The 15,991-nt window shown below is 49.5% G+C and overlaps 1 protein-coding gene across 1 annotated transcript in view; it reads right to left on the minus strand.

Annotated features, from left to right (window-relative positions):
* Positions 1-13,656, minus strand: part of CECR2 (CECR2 histone acetyl-lysine reader) — a 115,872-nt gene extending 102,216 nt beyond the window's left edge. Inside the window, exons 1-4 of the mRNA XM_054631851.2 lie at positions 13,619-13,656; positions 13,365-13,409; positions 9,812-9,940; positions 2,103-2,209 (exon numbers count right to left, since the gene is read on the minus strand). The gene's annotated coding sequence lies outside the window, so the exon portion shown is untranslated. The remainder of the gene's footprint in view (positions 1-2,102; positions 2,210-9,811; positions 9,941-13,364; positions 13,410-13,618) is intronic.
* Between the last annotated feature and the right edge of the window lie 2,335 nt (positions 13,657-15,991).

Genomic DNA, 15,991 nt, shown 5'->3' on the forward strand with positions numbered 1-15,991 from the left:
AACAGGCAATGGAGAAAGGAGAAATTGGCAAGAGAAGCGCCAGCTGATTTATTCCTTCTTCTGCACTTCACAGCTTTCAAGGTGTGGGTTTCCTGGTTCACCCTCATGCCTAAGCCTCATTTTCCTGCTGGGAGGAGAGGGATGAATGCCAGCAGCTCTGTCTGTGTGCCCCATTCCCCAGGATACTGCCTGCCCTGCTAGACCATGGCACCAGAAACACCCAGCCACTCCAAGTTAATCACCCAGATCAACAATCCCATTTGCAAAGTCCTCAGCACCCAACCATGCTGCAGCTATCTGAGTGGCCACCTCTGCCTTGCCTGCTCCCAGCAGTGCAGGAAAAACGGGGTGACTCTGCTGGCAGCTGGGTGATCCTACTTCATGCTCTCCTGAGGGCAGAATCTGCCCCCAAGCCCCAAAATGTGGCAGGAAGGCTTTGATTGATACATCCAGACAGAGCCCCACAGGGAACAGCCATATGGAAATAAAACCTATTATGCTTTACAATTAGAGAGGGGAAAAAGCTTAGGGTTAAAATATGAAGTGGCCAAGCTATTAACCTTCTCATTTAGAATGAATGGTCACTAAATTACAGGGCACATCCCCTCCCTCCCACAAAGAATGGCCTTATGAGGAGTAGCTAAGGGTATTCAGTCTGGAGAAAAGGAGCCTCAGTGAGGACCTTATCACCCTCCACAACTACCAGAAAGGAAGCTGTAGCAAGGTGAGCGTTGGTCTCTTTTCCCAGGTAACAAATGATATAACAACAGGAAATGGCCTCAAGTTGTTCCTCAAGAGGTTCAGATTGGATATTAGGAAAAATTTCTTCACCAAAAGGGCTGTCAAACACTGGAACAGGCTGCCCAGGGAAGTGGCTGTGTCACCAGCACTGGAGATATTTAAGACATGTAGACGTGGCACTGGGGACATGGTTTGGCAGTGCTGGGTAATGCTTGGGCTTGATGACCATAAAGGTCTTTTCCATCCTAAATGATACTGGTCTGTTATATGAAGCAATAAAACATAATTCATCCTGTCCTGAAAATATGATCAAATCCTGGCAGTGAGCCACAGCTGAGCCTGAGGGGGCTAAGGAACTCCAATCAGAGAGCCAGCACATCAGGCAAACAGCAAATCCTCCCACCACCTCTTGTCACCACAAACACCCAGCTAGTGTTTGTGCTCCTACCAGTGACACAAAATGTGCAACCTTACCTAGATTCCATGGGGGGAGAGCTCAGTTTCCACAGGGAAAATGTGCATTTGGGGAGGGAAGGGGATGGAGTTTTCAGGGATCCCATCTTCTCAGAAGCAATGTTGTACATAGATTTTAGCCAGTCCTGGTGGTTAAAATCTCCTTGGTAGTGTTTGGGCACAGAGGCATGTGGTAGAGAAGTGCTCTCTCACCCACCTCGGGTGGGAGACCTATGGTGCAGGATTTATCAGTTCCCTTTCTAATTCAGAGTTTCTGAACAGCCATCACAACTCCACCCTCATCTTTCCAAAGCAAATACTTTGTTCAGCTGTTTTTCCTTTCCCCTGAGAGAGGGTTACCATTTGTCTAAAGCAGCATCATAGAAATCCAGTTGAAAGCAAAAATTCATTGAGCAAAACATTCAGATACCATTACAACAGTGATATTAATTATAAACCAACCAGACAACCAAAATGCCCCTGCAGCCTTTCCAACCCCAACTTTGAAGACCATTCTGGGGAAGATTAACAAACAGAAAGAAAAGCAAAGACGACTTGAAATAAAAGAGAAACCAGCCAAACTAATTCCTTTGATCCAGCTGAGGAAAAAAAATACAGGAGGGAAAGAGATAGCAAAAATAGTATCCTTTGGGGTTTTTTTAGTGCTGTTAGTATCAGTGATCATTCTGCCTCAAAATCCCAGTTCTCACAGGGTGTCCTTCATGCCAGCCTCCACAGTTCCAAATTTCCTCCCACCTGGGGGTGGGGACACAGAGGAAGGCAGAATTCTGCAGGGTCAGAGTCAAGAAGTATTTTAGGTACTCCCCATCCTTTTCCTGCTGTTGGCTGTGCTGTTTGTTTGCAACAGAGGGGGAAGCACAGAGGCAGATTTGTTTTTGAGGACTCACCATGCTCAGTGTTGTTCACCAGCTCCTGTCTCCAGGCAGGGCAGATACTCCCATCCTTCTCTTGTCCTTTCCTAGGGAGGTGCCTTTTATGGTTTAGTACCAATTTCCTAAAAATAATAATGAACGTAGTAAGGAACCAAACACTTATTTCTGTTCTAAAACCTATTCCACCTGCCCATTCTGGGTGAATCCAGCTTGTAAGTGTCTTTACTTAAAGTCTACAAACTGCCTGAGATTGATTTGTTCCACATGTATGTGTTTTACCCATCACCTTGGGCTCTACACTGGGGTTTGATGCACAACCACAGCTGAATAAAACAGCTGATCTGAGAAAAACTTGATCTGGAAGGACAGAAATAGTTGTGTGATAGCACAGGGAATAGTTCTGGTGTTCACTTATGCCTTATGCCATACCTTTAGCAAAAAAACCACATCTAATTTTTAAAATTAAGCTGGCAGATGCATTTGCTTAGCTGTTTCTGAAGTTATGGCTATGAAACAGCAGATCAGTGTCAAGCCAAACTCTGTCAGTGCAGCCATACAGTGCCAGAGCCTCCCTGTCTCCCCACAGAGATCTGCCCTCAGAGCCACACCAGCAAGGCACTCACAGCACGAGAACAGCTAAAATTGCAGTGCTGGGACAAATATCTGCCCCTCCCAAAGTGCCTCTCCAAATCTGAGCTGAGAGCACCTCCAGTCTCTGCAGAGCAGCAGTGCCAGCACATCCACCCTCCCTGCAGGACATCCCTGCCAGCGCCACCACCCAAAGGCACCCAGGGCCCTGCTGCCAGCAGGGGCTGGCACAGGGCACAAATCCACCTCTCACCTATTTATCCTGGAGCCATGTGGGGGTTAAGGCTCCCTTTCCCAGCTGCAGAGTGACCCAGGTGGGAATAATGAGTGCCTGCCTTGCTTAGCTAATTAGAGGCACTGAGAGCAGCAGGCTGCAGTTCTGGGCTGGGGCACTTGCAGAGGAAATATAGGGGCTGTAGGGTTTATTTCTAGCTTTGTTTCTTTGGGATTTTTTTTTTTTGTTTGTTTGTTTTTTGTGTTTAGGTTTTGGGGTTGTTTTTTTTTTTTGTTTTTTGGGGTTTTTTTTTGTTTTTTTGTTTGGGGTTTGGTTTTTTGGGTTTTTTGTTTGTTTTTTTTGGGTTTTTGGTTTTGTTTTTTTGTTGGTTTTTTTGTTTGTTTTTTGGGTTTTTTTTTTGTTTGTTTGTTTGCTTTGTTTGGGGTTTGGGTTTTTTTGGTGTTTGTTTTTTTGTTTTGTTTTTGTTTTGTTGGGTTTTTTTTCCTTCCTTGTGGTCAAGGTAAAAACCTCTGTCAGGATAGCACAGCACAGATGGGAAAGAGCAGAGGGAGGAGGCTCCACAGCACTCTTCTAATCTGTATTATTCCGTGGTACGAGAAGGAGGCAGGAGTAAAAGATAAGGAAGGCTGGACCATTTGTTCCCATTCAAAGACAGATTTTCAATGTGTGATCTAAATCCTTCAAAGGCCAGCCCAAGCCTCCCCCCCACTTGCACAACTCACCCACCTCAGCAGAGCGTGGCACAGCCTGCACTCTGCCCAGGGCCATTCTGGGGGACACTTATGGACCCCAAAGTGCTCTGCAGGGGCTTCAGCCTCCCTCCCCACCCGTGATGCATCTTAATCAGGAATAAGTGTTTGGTTCCTTATTAAGTTCATTCCTCTCAGTGGTGCTGCCCGAGGATGCTGAAGGAGAGCCTTCCCCAGCAGGAATGTTGGGAGAAACGGAGCAATTACAGCTGCTGGGCTGGGCACTCCTGCCCTGCCCTGGCCCCTCCCGTTTGCACATCCCAGAGGGTTTTGCCATTGGGGCACAAGACCGCGGACAGACAGACAGACAGACGGACTGACAACCGAGAGCCAGCGCTGCTGCCTGCAGTTCCCACCCGGCAACAGCCTGGGAATGGAGGGCAGCGCTGGTGGGAGGTTCTGCAGCACGGACCGTGCCCAGCGGGGCTGAAATCGCCTGCCAGGGAAGGTTTGGGGTGCAGGAGCCCAGGGCAGGCGGTGATGCTGGTCAGGGAAGGTTTGGGGTGCAGGGCAGGGGGTGATGCTGGTCAAGGAAGGTTTGGGCTGCAGGGGTGATGCTTGTCAGGAAGGTTTGGGGTGCAGGGCAGGAGGTGGTGCTGGTCAGGGAAGGTTTGGGGTGCAGGGCAGGAGGTGGTGCTTGTCAGGGAGGTAGTGGCCAGAGCTCTAAGGCTGCTCTGGCTGTCCCACATGTGGCAGTGGGCTGGCCAGAACATGACAGCTCAAAGGGATCTGGGTTTTATTACAACATCACCTCTATCACAACACACCCAAAGAAGGCCTTCAGCTGCTGAGGAGCCTGCCCTGTGCTCAGAGGCTTGACCTCAAAAAGTTGTGGTCTGAGCTGTCTTTTCCTTGCCTGCCCAGCCCTTCACCTACAAATTTCAGCCACTGCTGAAAGGTGTTTCTTTTTCACCTCTCTTGCAAGCTGCATTTCCCTTGCCTCTTTCTAGCTGTTACTGAGTTCCCTTCGTGTTGTTTTCCCCTGGCTTTTTCTTTGTTTCTTTCACAGGAAGCAGCACATCATTATGGCTGGTCTTTCTCTAGGGCTCTCCTAGCCCAGGTCATTACTTAGCTGGGGAGATCCAAGGAGGTGGCTGTTTGTGCGGCTCTGAGACCTGTGAAAAAGCAGCTAATCAATTCAGAAAATCATCTGGGTGGTAACCCCACTGTCAGCTTATTTTCTTCCCTTCCACTTAGACATCAAACTGGTTGAAGAGGGCTCTGGGGAATGAGGCAGGCACTGAGAGCTCCTCCTCTGCAGACACATCTGTGTCTTTCATCAGCAGGGCTCAGGGAATACCACTAACTGGAGAGGGGAAAAATCTCTTTGGAGCTGAGAGGCTCGTGGTCTCCATCCTCCTGTCTGAAGAGACCCTGCCCAATGGGGAAGCAATCATTTGAAAAGTGGCTAATGCACTAACGCTGCTTGGCAGAAAATGTCACATAACAGGCAGAACTGGGCAGGGCAGGGACCAAACACACAGCAAAGAGGGTGTTAAGTTATGGCAGTGAGCAGACCCTGGCAGCCCAAACAGCCTGCAGTGGCTAAGTGGAGCAGCAATTGCAATAGGACATGCAAACAGCCTTCTGGTGAATGAACTTACTAATGGTTGCACTTTGCTTTCACTCAGCCTTCCTCTGGTTTGTGTCTTTGGGGACTGCATCAGGACAGGGAACACTCAGAGCCATAAAGCCTTTACCGTGGCCAGTTTTAGGCTCTATTAGAAATGGAGATGCACAGTGCCTCATACTCTGGGACTTTGTGGTGTCATTCAGCAGAGATAAGCCATATCAGAAAGACATTCTGGGCCAGCCAGCCCTCTGAAGGGGAGTGTGTCACACAGCCACAGAAAGGTTTGTGTTGGGAGGGGCCTTTAAAGGTTTTTCAGCTCCAGCTGCCCTGCAATGACAAGGGAGACCTTCAGCTACATCATACTGCTCAGAGTCTAATCCAACCTGACCCTGAAGTTTCCAGGGATGGGGAATCAACAACTTCCATGTGCAACCTGTTCCAGTGCTTCACCACCCTCACCATAAAAAAACTTGTTCCTTACTATCTAGTCTAAATTTAGTCTTAGTTTAAAACCAGTACTGCTTGTCCCATCACAACATACCCCAGTAAAAATGTGTTCTATCTTTATCTTTCTTATAAAAACCTATTTCAGTACTAAAAGGCCACAATAACTTCTCCCTAGAGCCTTCTCCAGGCTGAATAATCCCAGTTTAGTAGTTCCTTAGAGAAGAGGAGTTCTGTCCTGCTGATCACCTTGCACAAGTCTCACTGCCATCCATAGCCCCCTTCTGGGCACTGGCCAAAACTTCCAGCCCAGGGCATTGCCACCCCCAGCCCCCCAAACCTTCTTCCATCCCATGAGGGGGCAGGGAGGGTGTTGGGGCCAGACTGGGACATGGGGAGCCCTACATTCCATCCCAGGGGACCCCAATCCCAGGGCCAGAGCCAGCACCCCCAGAAGTCCTTAGCAGCTACCTGCCATTGGGACCAATCCTCCGCTGTGTATCAACAAGGATTTTGTCCCACATCCTAAGAAAGGTGGGGAGGGAAGAAGGGGATTTTATATTCCTTTGGACTGAAATGATTGAAATCATGTAGGTTGCTGTTGTGTTTTACTTACAAGCAAGATGTCATTAAGCAAATGTCTTTTCCATAAAGCAAGGGACACTCACACATAGCCAAGCGTTCCCTATTTTCCATGCACAGTAAAAAAAAAATCTGCATTGACTTAGCAAGAATACTGGACCCTCTGCAAAGATTTGCTGTTAAGTTGAGAATGAGAGAAGAGCCTGAATTTGAGGTTTCCTTCCTTCTGCAAGGTTAAGTCACATCCTTAGGTCTCCTTTTAGAAAGCTAACAAACCATGTTAGAAGAAAGGGAAAAATCTTTAATGGAGAAGCCTTGCACTCAAGGGAACACAAAACACTGACCCAGGCCACAGTTCAATTCTTGGGCTCATTTCCTGCAGAGACACACAGACAAGACAACTGCACACCTTTTTTCCTGTTAGAAGCAAACTCTTATGCTCTTCACAGCCAGACAACTTTGACAAAGGATCTCAGAGATAAATGAAAGGCTTTAATGTTTGTGAAGAGTGAATTAGTGCAAACAAATTCCTTGAAACTACTGTTTTAAAAAAACCCACCTCAAACAGAGGGAGAAAGCAGGAAGCTCAACCACCTTTAAAGACAATGCCATCCTACAGAGCAAGTTCTGTATAAAATCAAGATGTGCATTTGCTTCCTTTGGTGACTCGAACACTTAAAACAAAATAAAGCTTTTATCCTATTATATTTTAAACCATGACTGACAGCAGGAAAACAGTTCTTGCCTTATTTCCTCTATTTTACCAACATGAAATGTTCTACCCATGGATTTGGCCAGTAGTCTGGAAAATGTCAAGGTTAGGAAAGGCTGAGCTTCATTTGCTTTTCACAGATCTGAGTAATGAATTGTTCATTTTAAAGTATTGTTCTAGCTTGAAAAGGGAGTCTGTAGTGCTGGCATCATAGGGTTCCACATCTGTCTCTTAGTTGCTCTGGACTACATTGGCTCAATTTATTAAACAGGGAGGGATTTTTATGTTCTGCAACCCTGCAAACTAAACAGGAGGCCTGGGGCTTTAGTGGGGTTTTTCTCTTCATATGCACTTATCAACATGGCAAATGTTGCTCACTAACACTTCAGATCAATCTCCTACACTGGCATTGCTATTGCAAGAAAACTGACAAACCCAAAGTGCAGGAAAGGTAAGAGCATCAAGAACTTATTTTTGACACTAGACAGAGTACTTATTTATAATTATAAATGCAAATAGGAAGCAGAACCCACAGTAAAAACAAAAGCAGAGTCCCCAGACAGAGTTGGGTAAAAGTCATTGTGGTTGCAGCTTGATAAAGCTCCATGAAAGAATGAGCAGCTCAAAAAGATTCACTGGGAACTCATCTCTGGGTTTCATTGTGTGAAAACCAGAGATATTCAATTACATTAGAAATCATATGAGGGCAATTGGAGGCAGTCCCTTTTCACACTGTGCACATTTACCTATGGAATGTGCTTCTGCCATGTGTGATGGAGCCCAGGGGTCTCAGCAGGATTCAGAAAAGAGTTCAGCAGGTCTCAAACATTTTTATAGGCAATATTAAAAGCTATAATTAAAGTAACAAAGGCTGCTAGTGATGCAAGCTCTGTCTGCCAAAGCTGAATTCATCCTTTCCCGGTGGAGTGTGGGAAGTGTTTCATCAGTAGGGATGCTCTCTCTCCTGCTCATACCTACAGAAGATTTTTGTGTCCCTGCCCATGATGCAAAAACAAAGATCTAGAGGAGAGCAAGAGTTAGTCTTATCAAATCAGTTTTTCTATTTTGTTTAAACTGCTGAGCATCAAATATGCCCCCTGTAATCCTGACCAGTCCTAAGGGCAATGCAAGGTTGGATGGGTGGTGTCCACTGAGCCCTGACCCCTATAAGGGCTTGTGTGGGGCACTTATGAAAAGGTGCAAAAAAAATCCTTTGCCTTAAACAAATGTCTTGGGCCAGCAAGTTCCACAGCTTAACTACCTAGGTGGGAAGCAGAAAGGCAAACTTTCCTTTTATTAATTTCTCCCAGAGGTTGATTTCACTGGCTCTGCTGCAGCAGTGGCACTTCCAAAGAGAAAGCTCCTAAATGTTTTCTCTCTAAAAGTGCTTTACCTGTTTGAACACCCCTGCACTGTGCACGTACCACCTGCAGCTGCTGAAGGGCTGCTGGCCCAGTGACACAATTCCCCTGGGCTGGAACAGAGAATAAGGGTTTATCAGCACCCAAAAAGGGCCCAGCCTGGTGGCAGCTTGATTGTGTGAGAACCACTGGAGTTACTCCCCCACATCCACACTCTCAGTAGTTTCCACACAAGTGCTGCCAAGCACAGCAGAGGAGTGAAGGAGGGAGAAGAGCAGCCCCAGGCACAGCAGGACCCCAGGGCAAGCACGAGGGTTGCAGCCTAAGCAAGGCAAACAACCCGTGTGAGCCTGCCTCAGCCAGGTGGATTTAGTTCCTTCCAAGGCTTCCACTTCTTTCCTGGCCACTGCACACAGCTTGAGTGGGGCTGGAGCCTTGCAGGAGGAGGGTGAAGCACTAGAGGCAAAGCTCTGAGCATCCCTGGGGAGGCTGTGCCTGGGATTTGCAGGGGGATATGCTGGAGGTGGGGAGCAGGTGGCACAGTGCTGAGCTGCTCAGCTGTCGTGGGGCTGGAGAGGGACAGACACAGCTGGGTGAGGGGAGGGAAGAGCTCAGGGTCTGGCAGTGCTTCTGCTTTCCAGAGCTGAGGAACAGCAGAAAGGGATCCAGCAGGGATGCAGGGCCCTGTGTGGTTCTGATCCCAGGAGGGGCAGTGCCAGAAGCACCCTGCAAGGGGCACACACAGGGTGTGTGGCAGCCCTTGTGCTGGGTGAGTACCCTGGCCCAGTCCCTGCTGTGTGCCAGCAGGGGCCTTGGCAGAGCTCTCTGGGGCATAGATTGATATCTGCTCATGCAAATAACCTGGAAGTGTCCCCCGGGGTGGGACAGCTGGTCCCCGCAGCGCTTCTGGGAGCATTCTTTATGTGCCCGTGTAAGTACCCTGGCAATCTCTGCTGGGGCTTGCCAGCAGGGGCCCTGGCACAGGCCAGGAGCAGCATCGCCCTGGCTGAAGCCATGCCAGCTGAAGCTTTCCAGCAGCAAGGCTTTCTCCTGCCCTGAACAAAGAACCAATGTGGCCAGCATTATTGATTTGTTTCGTGACTCGCCGCTTTTAGCAGGAGTGTGGCAGGAAAAGACCAAGAGGAGTTTTAATTTGTCCAAATGGTTTTAGACAAGGTTAATAAAGCTCATTGATAAATGGCACTTTTCATTAAGTTTTAATTACAGTGTCATTCCAACAGGCTGGATGTGCATAGTTTGATTTTTCCATTTAAGGTGATGCCTCAGCAAAGTTGGTGTTGTTTGGTTTTTTCATTTAAGATGTGCTTCCCTGAGCTCAGTGATTAATTTCCACTGTGGACCAAGGAGCTGCCAGGCTGCTGGAGAGCCTGACTGCCTCAGTGAATTCTCTTTGGCCCCCATCCCATGGTGTGAATTACAGCTATTTAGGCTAAAATGTGAGCCTAGCACACTTTTGTACCTTGAAATATCATCATCTTGGTCCAGAAAAGGTGCTGGTTGCTGTTAGCCATCTCTCCTCCTCAGGGATTGGTGAGGATGCTGAGTGTTTCATCTTTCCTGCTGTCTCCCAGAAGTGGGTTTGGAACACCTGAAAGAGAAGCAGACAGGATCTGGTTCAGGTCAACTCATAGCAGGGTGAACAAACAGAAAATACCAGAACCACTGGTCAGTTAGAAGCTTGGTTTGGCTGATAGTTCTCCCTCTTCAGAGTGAAAATCTGAATATTGTTTTAGCTTAAGAAGGTCTGAGTACACACATATTATCTCTGAGACAGTGCTCCCTCCTGTGCACTGCACTGACTTCTGTCCCCAGCTCAGTTTCACAACTTTGTTAAAACAGCTATTTTTAAGCAGTTTACAATGTCACTATTTGCTCCCTTTCTTAACAGCAAATTTCCACATTCTTTCCATGTTATCATTATAGAAGTGGAGAAATTCCCTGCTGCAGAAGGCAGAGGGTTGTCTGCTAAAGACCTTTCACTTTAAAATGCCCACTGCTGTTTCCATCAGCATTTGAGGAGCTGTGGTGCCTCAGCCTGGGGATTGGCAGCAGATTATATTCATCCCTTGCATCTCCACCTGCCTTCTGAAGGCTCACACAGCATGGTAGCTGCTGCCAGGGCTCTGAGATCATCCCCTGGGGGCTTGACTGCCTGGGTTCAGGGCTGGCTTAGATAATCCCACAAATGCCTGGTGTCCAAGAGAGCTCTGCAGGAAAGCTCTGTAAAAAGCCCTGGTAAGGGCCTGTCAGGCTGCTCCCTGGCTGAGGTCTTGCCCTTGCTCCCCAGCTGGGCTGCCTTGCCCCTACAGCTGTGCCATGGACCCTGTTTGTGTGGACCTTGGCCTGTGGACTTCAGTCCCTGAGCTGACCTTGGGTCTGTCTCGTCACCGTGGGCTGGCCTGGCAGTCACTGGGCTGTGCCTGAGCCTGGCTGCCATCCCCAGATCTGCTCTGCTCTTCTTGCCTGGGGACTGTGTGCCTGCACCTCTGTCACTGCCCCACCCCTGCCTTCTGCCACCCCCAGCTCCAGGCTCACCTTCCCCCATGGAGCCAGCCCTCACAGGTCACACCCTGATTTATGCCTACATCCCTGATGGTGCCTGTAGTTTTGACTGGCAGTGTGAAACCACAGCAGGAAAGAGTGACCCTGTGTCTGCAGAGGACATATTGGTCAGGCAGAACAGAAAGGAAGAAGCTCTCCCAGATTATAATTCGAAGCAGGAATGGGCAGCAGCATTCCTGCACCCTTGTGCCACACACCAAAATCTCCAACTGAAGGAGGCCATGGGAAAGTGGAATGTCAGGCAGATGGTGAGCCTGGAGAAAAGGAGACTCAGAGGTGACCTTATCACTCTCTACAGCTCCCTGAAAGGTGGTTGGAGTCAGGTGGGGTTGGGCTCTTTCTCCAGGAACTGACAGAACCAGAGCACACAGCCTCAAGCTGCACCAAGGGAAATACAGGTTGGATATTAAGAAAAAGTTTTTCACAGAAAGAGTGATAAAGCTCTGGAATGGCTGCCTGGGGAGGTGGTGGAGTCACCATCCCTGGATGTGTTTAACAAAGCCTGGATGTGGCACTGGGTGCCAGGTTGAGGTGTTTGGGCTGGGTTGGACTCAATGATCTTTGAGGTCTCTTCCAACCTGGTCATTCTGTGAATTCTGTGAATAATGGCTCCCCAACAGCCACTCTGAAGGGCTGTGCTGGCTGTGCACTGGGGTGCCAGGGTGGGCTGGGCCCTGCAGCTGAGCTGGCTCCCACAGCTGGGAACAGCACAGAGCCACTCTCAGAGCTGGCAGTGTCAAGAGACAAGGTTTGCTCACTAACACTAAAACAAGGTGGACTTGAACTCTTTGTTTCAGCCCCTAGGGTAGGCTGAAAAGTAGCTGCATTCTCATGGCTACCAAAAGACATGGGCTGTTTGGGTCAAAGACCCCACAAGCCTCCCTAAAGTCTCAGTCTGTGCCTGAACTTTGTGAGTTCAGTGATCTCATTTGCAGCTTATTGCTGAAGGTCTTGTAAAAGTGGCCCTGGCTGTGTGCTCCATGCCTTTGTCCCCCTGTTAGGGTGGGTGCCCTGGGGACTTGGCTGCTGGCTGTGATGAGGCAGGCAGTGCTGCAGTGCTTTAGGGGAAGAGCATCTCTCAGGGAGATGCAGGGATTTAACCAAAGGTGAGATTGTACCAATCACTACCTGCAGGGTAAGGCTGGGAGGGGACAGGAGTGTGTTGGGCTGGGCTGAAATGCCTCTGAAGAACAGGATGAACAAGTCTAGGCATGCCAGAAATGCCCTGAGCTTTGTCTGTGACCATCACAAGTGGCTGGGCTCTGCTGTTTAGGGTGTACCCTGCTGGGATGAGCACCCTTCACCTTGCTTTAAACTCTGTTGCTCAGGTGTTGCCACAGCTGAGAGCAACACAAATCCCTGCAGAGCACAGCCCTGCCTAAGGAGCTTGGGGGAATGAGGTTTTGCTGGCTGGGCTGCTAGTGCTGACTGGCTGGAAGCCAGTGTCTGCATTTGCAGCATGGTGCATGGAGGTACCTCTAAAGGGAACTGTGCAGAAGCCTTGTTTTGACATCTCAAGGCTTTAATAAAGTTTGGATGTTTGCCTAGGCAGGATGAAGCTTGGCTACAACACAGGCACTTTTGGCCAGTCATGTTTTAACTCAAATGCTCCTCACTACTGTTAATTTTTTAGTATAAACCCGTTCTAAATGCTGACTTGCTTGTCTCATGCACAGGAGTAAAAGAAACCATGCAAAATGGGGTGACTCCTGAGCAGCTGAAGGTCAGTGTATCTGCTGATCTGCTCCCCAGGCCTTGCTATCCTCTCTTCCAAAATATTTCTGAAGCCTTAGAGTATAAGATAGCTCTGGGATGCAATGTAAAATGTCTCTTCTGATGAGACTTCCATGAGAGGCTGGGGTCAGAGAGAGAGAGAGAGAAACATGGTTCAGTGTCCCTGCAAGGCCTTGCACATTTTACTGATTGTGTCTGAGGTGTGTGTGATGGTGGAGCCCTGTGGGTGATGCAGACACAGAGAAATGGGAGGCAGGGAGATGAGGGGATGGCTGACATGCAGAGACAGGATGTCCTGGCAGAGGTCAGGGGGATGCTCACAGCTGCAGAGTGACCACAGATGAACTCAGATCCTCTGTGATGGACCCCAGGGACAGAGGTGGAGGGATAAGGACAGAGACACGGTTGGCTTTTGGTTCTGTTTGGGGAAGTTGGGTGGGAGGAGTAGGAGGCTGGGAGTGGGGAGGATGTTTATATGGAATATAGCTCCTAGGAACAGGAATTTTGCCTGCTTTTATGCTAGGGTGAATCCTTCCAAAAGCACTCTAACCCGTGTGTATCCATCCCCCAGCACAGCCTAGGGATGGACAGACACCATAGGTTGGGCAGGAAACCTGACATGACTAACACAAAAAGCAAGAAAACACTTCCTATGGTAGCACTGGGCTTCACCCTCCCTAAAGTCATTCCCCAGAGAGAGAGTCAAGTACACTTACTAATCCAGGATGTTTTGGTCACCTAGTCTGCTCTCCTTTTTGTCCCTGTGGGTAGGAGAGGAAGAGAATACAAGAATACAAATAATAGACTTGAGGGTCTGGGAATCTTTGCACAGAAGGCTTGGTGTCAGCTTGGGACCTGCCTTGGATGGCACTGAGCCCCTTTCCCAAACACCCAAAGCTCTCAGCTCGTGCCCTGGGAGCCCTTGGCAGGCTGCTGTTTGTCCCCAGAGCAGTGGGGTGTTAACACTCACCAGCTCACTTGGTTTTGTGCTTCCCCTTCCCAGGCCTGCAGGGTGGGGTGACAGCAGCAGGGAATTGGGCACCTGTGGAAGGCTGGAAGGAAATGATGCAGTTTCTCTTATTTATCTGCATGCTGAGCTCCAGCAGCAGCAGTGACAGTGTGCTGACTGCTGAGCCCCTCTCCTTAGAGGGCAGATGCTGATGGAGCTCTTTGGCTCCTGGAGCTCTGAGCCCCCCTGCTATTGTGAGCAGGATTTGAGCTTTTGCAGGTGTGCTGGGAACAGCCCAAAGCACCTTGTCTCGGTTGCTGGTCAGAGGAATTCATGGCTATTCTATCTGGGAGCCAGGCAATGATTACAAATCAATGACTCCACTCCCAGAGTGATTCATCATTAACCTGGGAATTTAGCCCTTTCCCTGGCTCTCTCCATCAGCAGCTCCTGCTCCTGTGGCATCTCAAGTGTCTTATTCATTTTGAATCATTGGATAGTTATGGATGTAGCTGAGGAGGAGTGGAAGAACAGATGCCCTGAGACATGGTCAGGCAGCCGAGGGGAGGGAGGGCTTTTGAAGGGGCATGGGGCACCTTGAGGGTGAGCAGAACTTGGCTGTACACTGGGGAGCAATGCTGCCAGCAAGACCCAGGGCACAGCAGCATTCTCCCTGCTGCAGGGATCCCACTGATGTCCCTGTTGGGCTGGGAAATGCTCCACGGTTTTGCCTGGCTGGGCACAAAGTGGGGAGGAAAGAAATAAAAACACCAACCCGTGCCCAGCCAGACCAAAGCAGGGGTTATGTAGCACTCCAGTGGGGAGGTTTTAATGACCCCAAACATCCCAGGACAGTCTATTCTCAGTAATAATTTACAGCACTTAGCACTTTTACATGTTCTTAGCATTTTTCAGGCATGAACCAGAGAGTGGGACTGCTTCAGAGCAGGGACTGGCTCTGTGGTCTCACCCAGCCCCAGCAGAGGGAGGGACTCTCCAGAGCCTGCCCTCACCCACCTGTGCACCTGCCCAGCTCTGGCTGTTTTCCTGCCCCTTGTCCCACCTCATGCTTTGCCTCTCCAAATAGATGATGTCTCTTATGCAGACTTGCTTTGCAGCAGCTGCTGGCCCAGGGACCATGGCTATTGCACCAGAAAATACAGCAAATAACCATCACAGCTAGGCAGGGAATTGGTTCCATTTCACAAATGAGGCAGCTGGCACAGAAGGAATAGCTAACTGGTGAGCTAGGAACACATTTCCCAGCTCCCCTCCTCTCTTCCTGGCCTTACAGTGATATTTCCAGAAAGCAGCTTGGATTACAACATGTTCAGAGAGGCTAGGAAGCTAAAAGGCAGCCCCACCCTCTGTGCTCTCAGAAATGCTCTTGTTTTTGCATTTGGCTCACACAAAAATGGGTTTCCCCCACAGAAAACACAGCCAGGACTGCATCACCCCTAGGCCTTGCCTCTGCTGGATTTAGCACTTTTTTAGCTTCTGCTGTCACCCACACACTGCCAGGCTTTAACTGGGGCTGGGAGCTGCAGGGGCACACTGCACTGCAAGCTGACCCTCCGCAGCAGCAGGAGGGACTCTGCAGGACCTGAGCAGAAAGATGAAGTGAGAACCACACATCTGCAGGCCCATTGCTGCTGCCTCTGTGGTCCTTCCCCCTTCGTGCACCCCCAGAGCTGCCCACTCTCCCTGTGCTGCTGCTGCCAGGAGCAGGCTGGTGGGAGCTGTGGCCACAGCAGGGGACAGGCAGGAGGGAGAGGTGGGGAAACGCTCTGGGAATGGTACCTGTCACCTTGAAGGGCCTCCAAAGGGTTGTAGGAAAGCAGCTCACACGTGGAACTGAAACTGAGGCAGGGGGAACTGGCTGTGAGCACCCAGTGCTGGCCACCAGCTATTTAAAGCTTCAGATGCCTCTGAGGTGCAGCTGGGTAAAAAGAAGGGGCACAACTGCAGCTTGCACAGACACACCCAGGAGAGGGGCTTTGGGACACTGCTGGTACAGCTGCAGCAGCTGAGAGGGCAGCAGGGGCTAGGAACCAGCCCAGAAACCAAGGAAATCTGGGCTGTTTGAAGGAGCAGGGGATGTCTGGCTGAACAGCACGTGGGACCAGAGCCAGGGAGCTGAAGATTGTTCCAGGGGCCACACAAAACTGGGCAGGAACTGCAATCATGCTCCTGTGGACAGACACAGAGCTATTGCAAAACCTCCAAACAGGCTACTTGGTTCTCAGGAAGAATGCAAAGAAGCTGGGAGAGGTGTTGGTGTGGAAATGACAACTGTAATATTCCTGTTAGTTCTTGAGACAGGCCAAGTCTTCCTATACCACACCTCAGTTCTCAGCAAAGTCTGAAGCCGGGGTTTTGGCTGTCTGCAAGCAC

This window comes from Agelaius phoeniceus, chromosome 5 (genome assembly GCF_051311805.1).
Source record: "Agelaius phoeniceus isolate bAgePho1 chromosome 5, bAgePho1.hap1, whole genome shotgun sequence".
NCBI lineage: Eukaryota > Metazoa > Chordata > Aves > Passeriformes > Icteridae > Agelaius > Agelaius phoeniceus.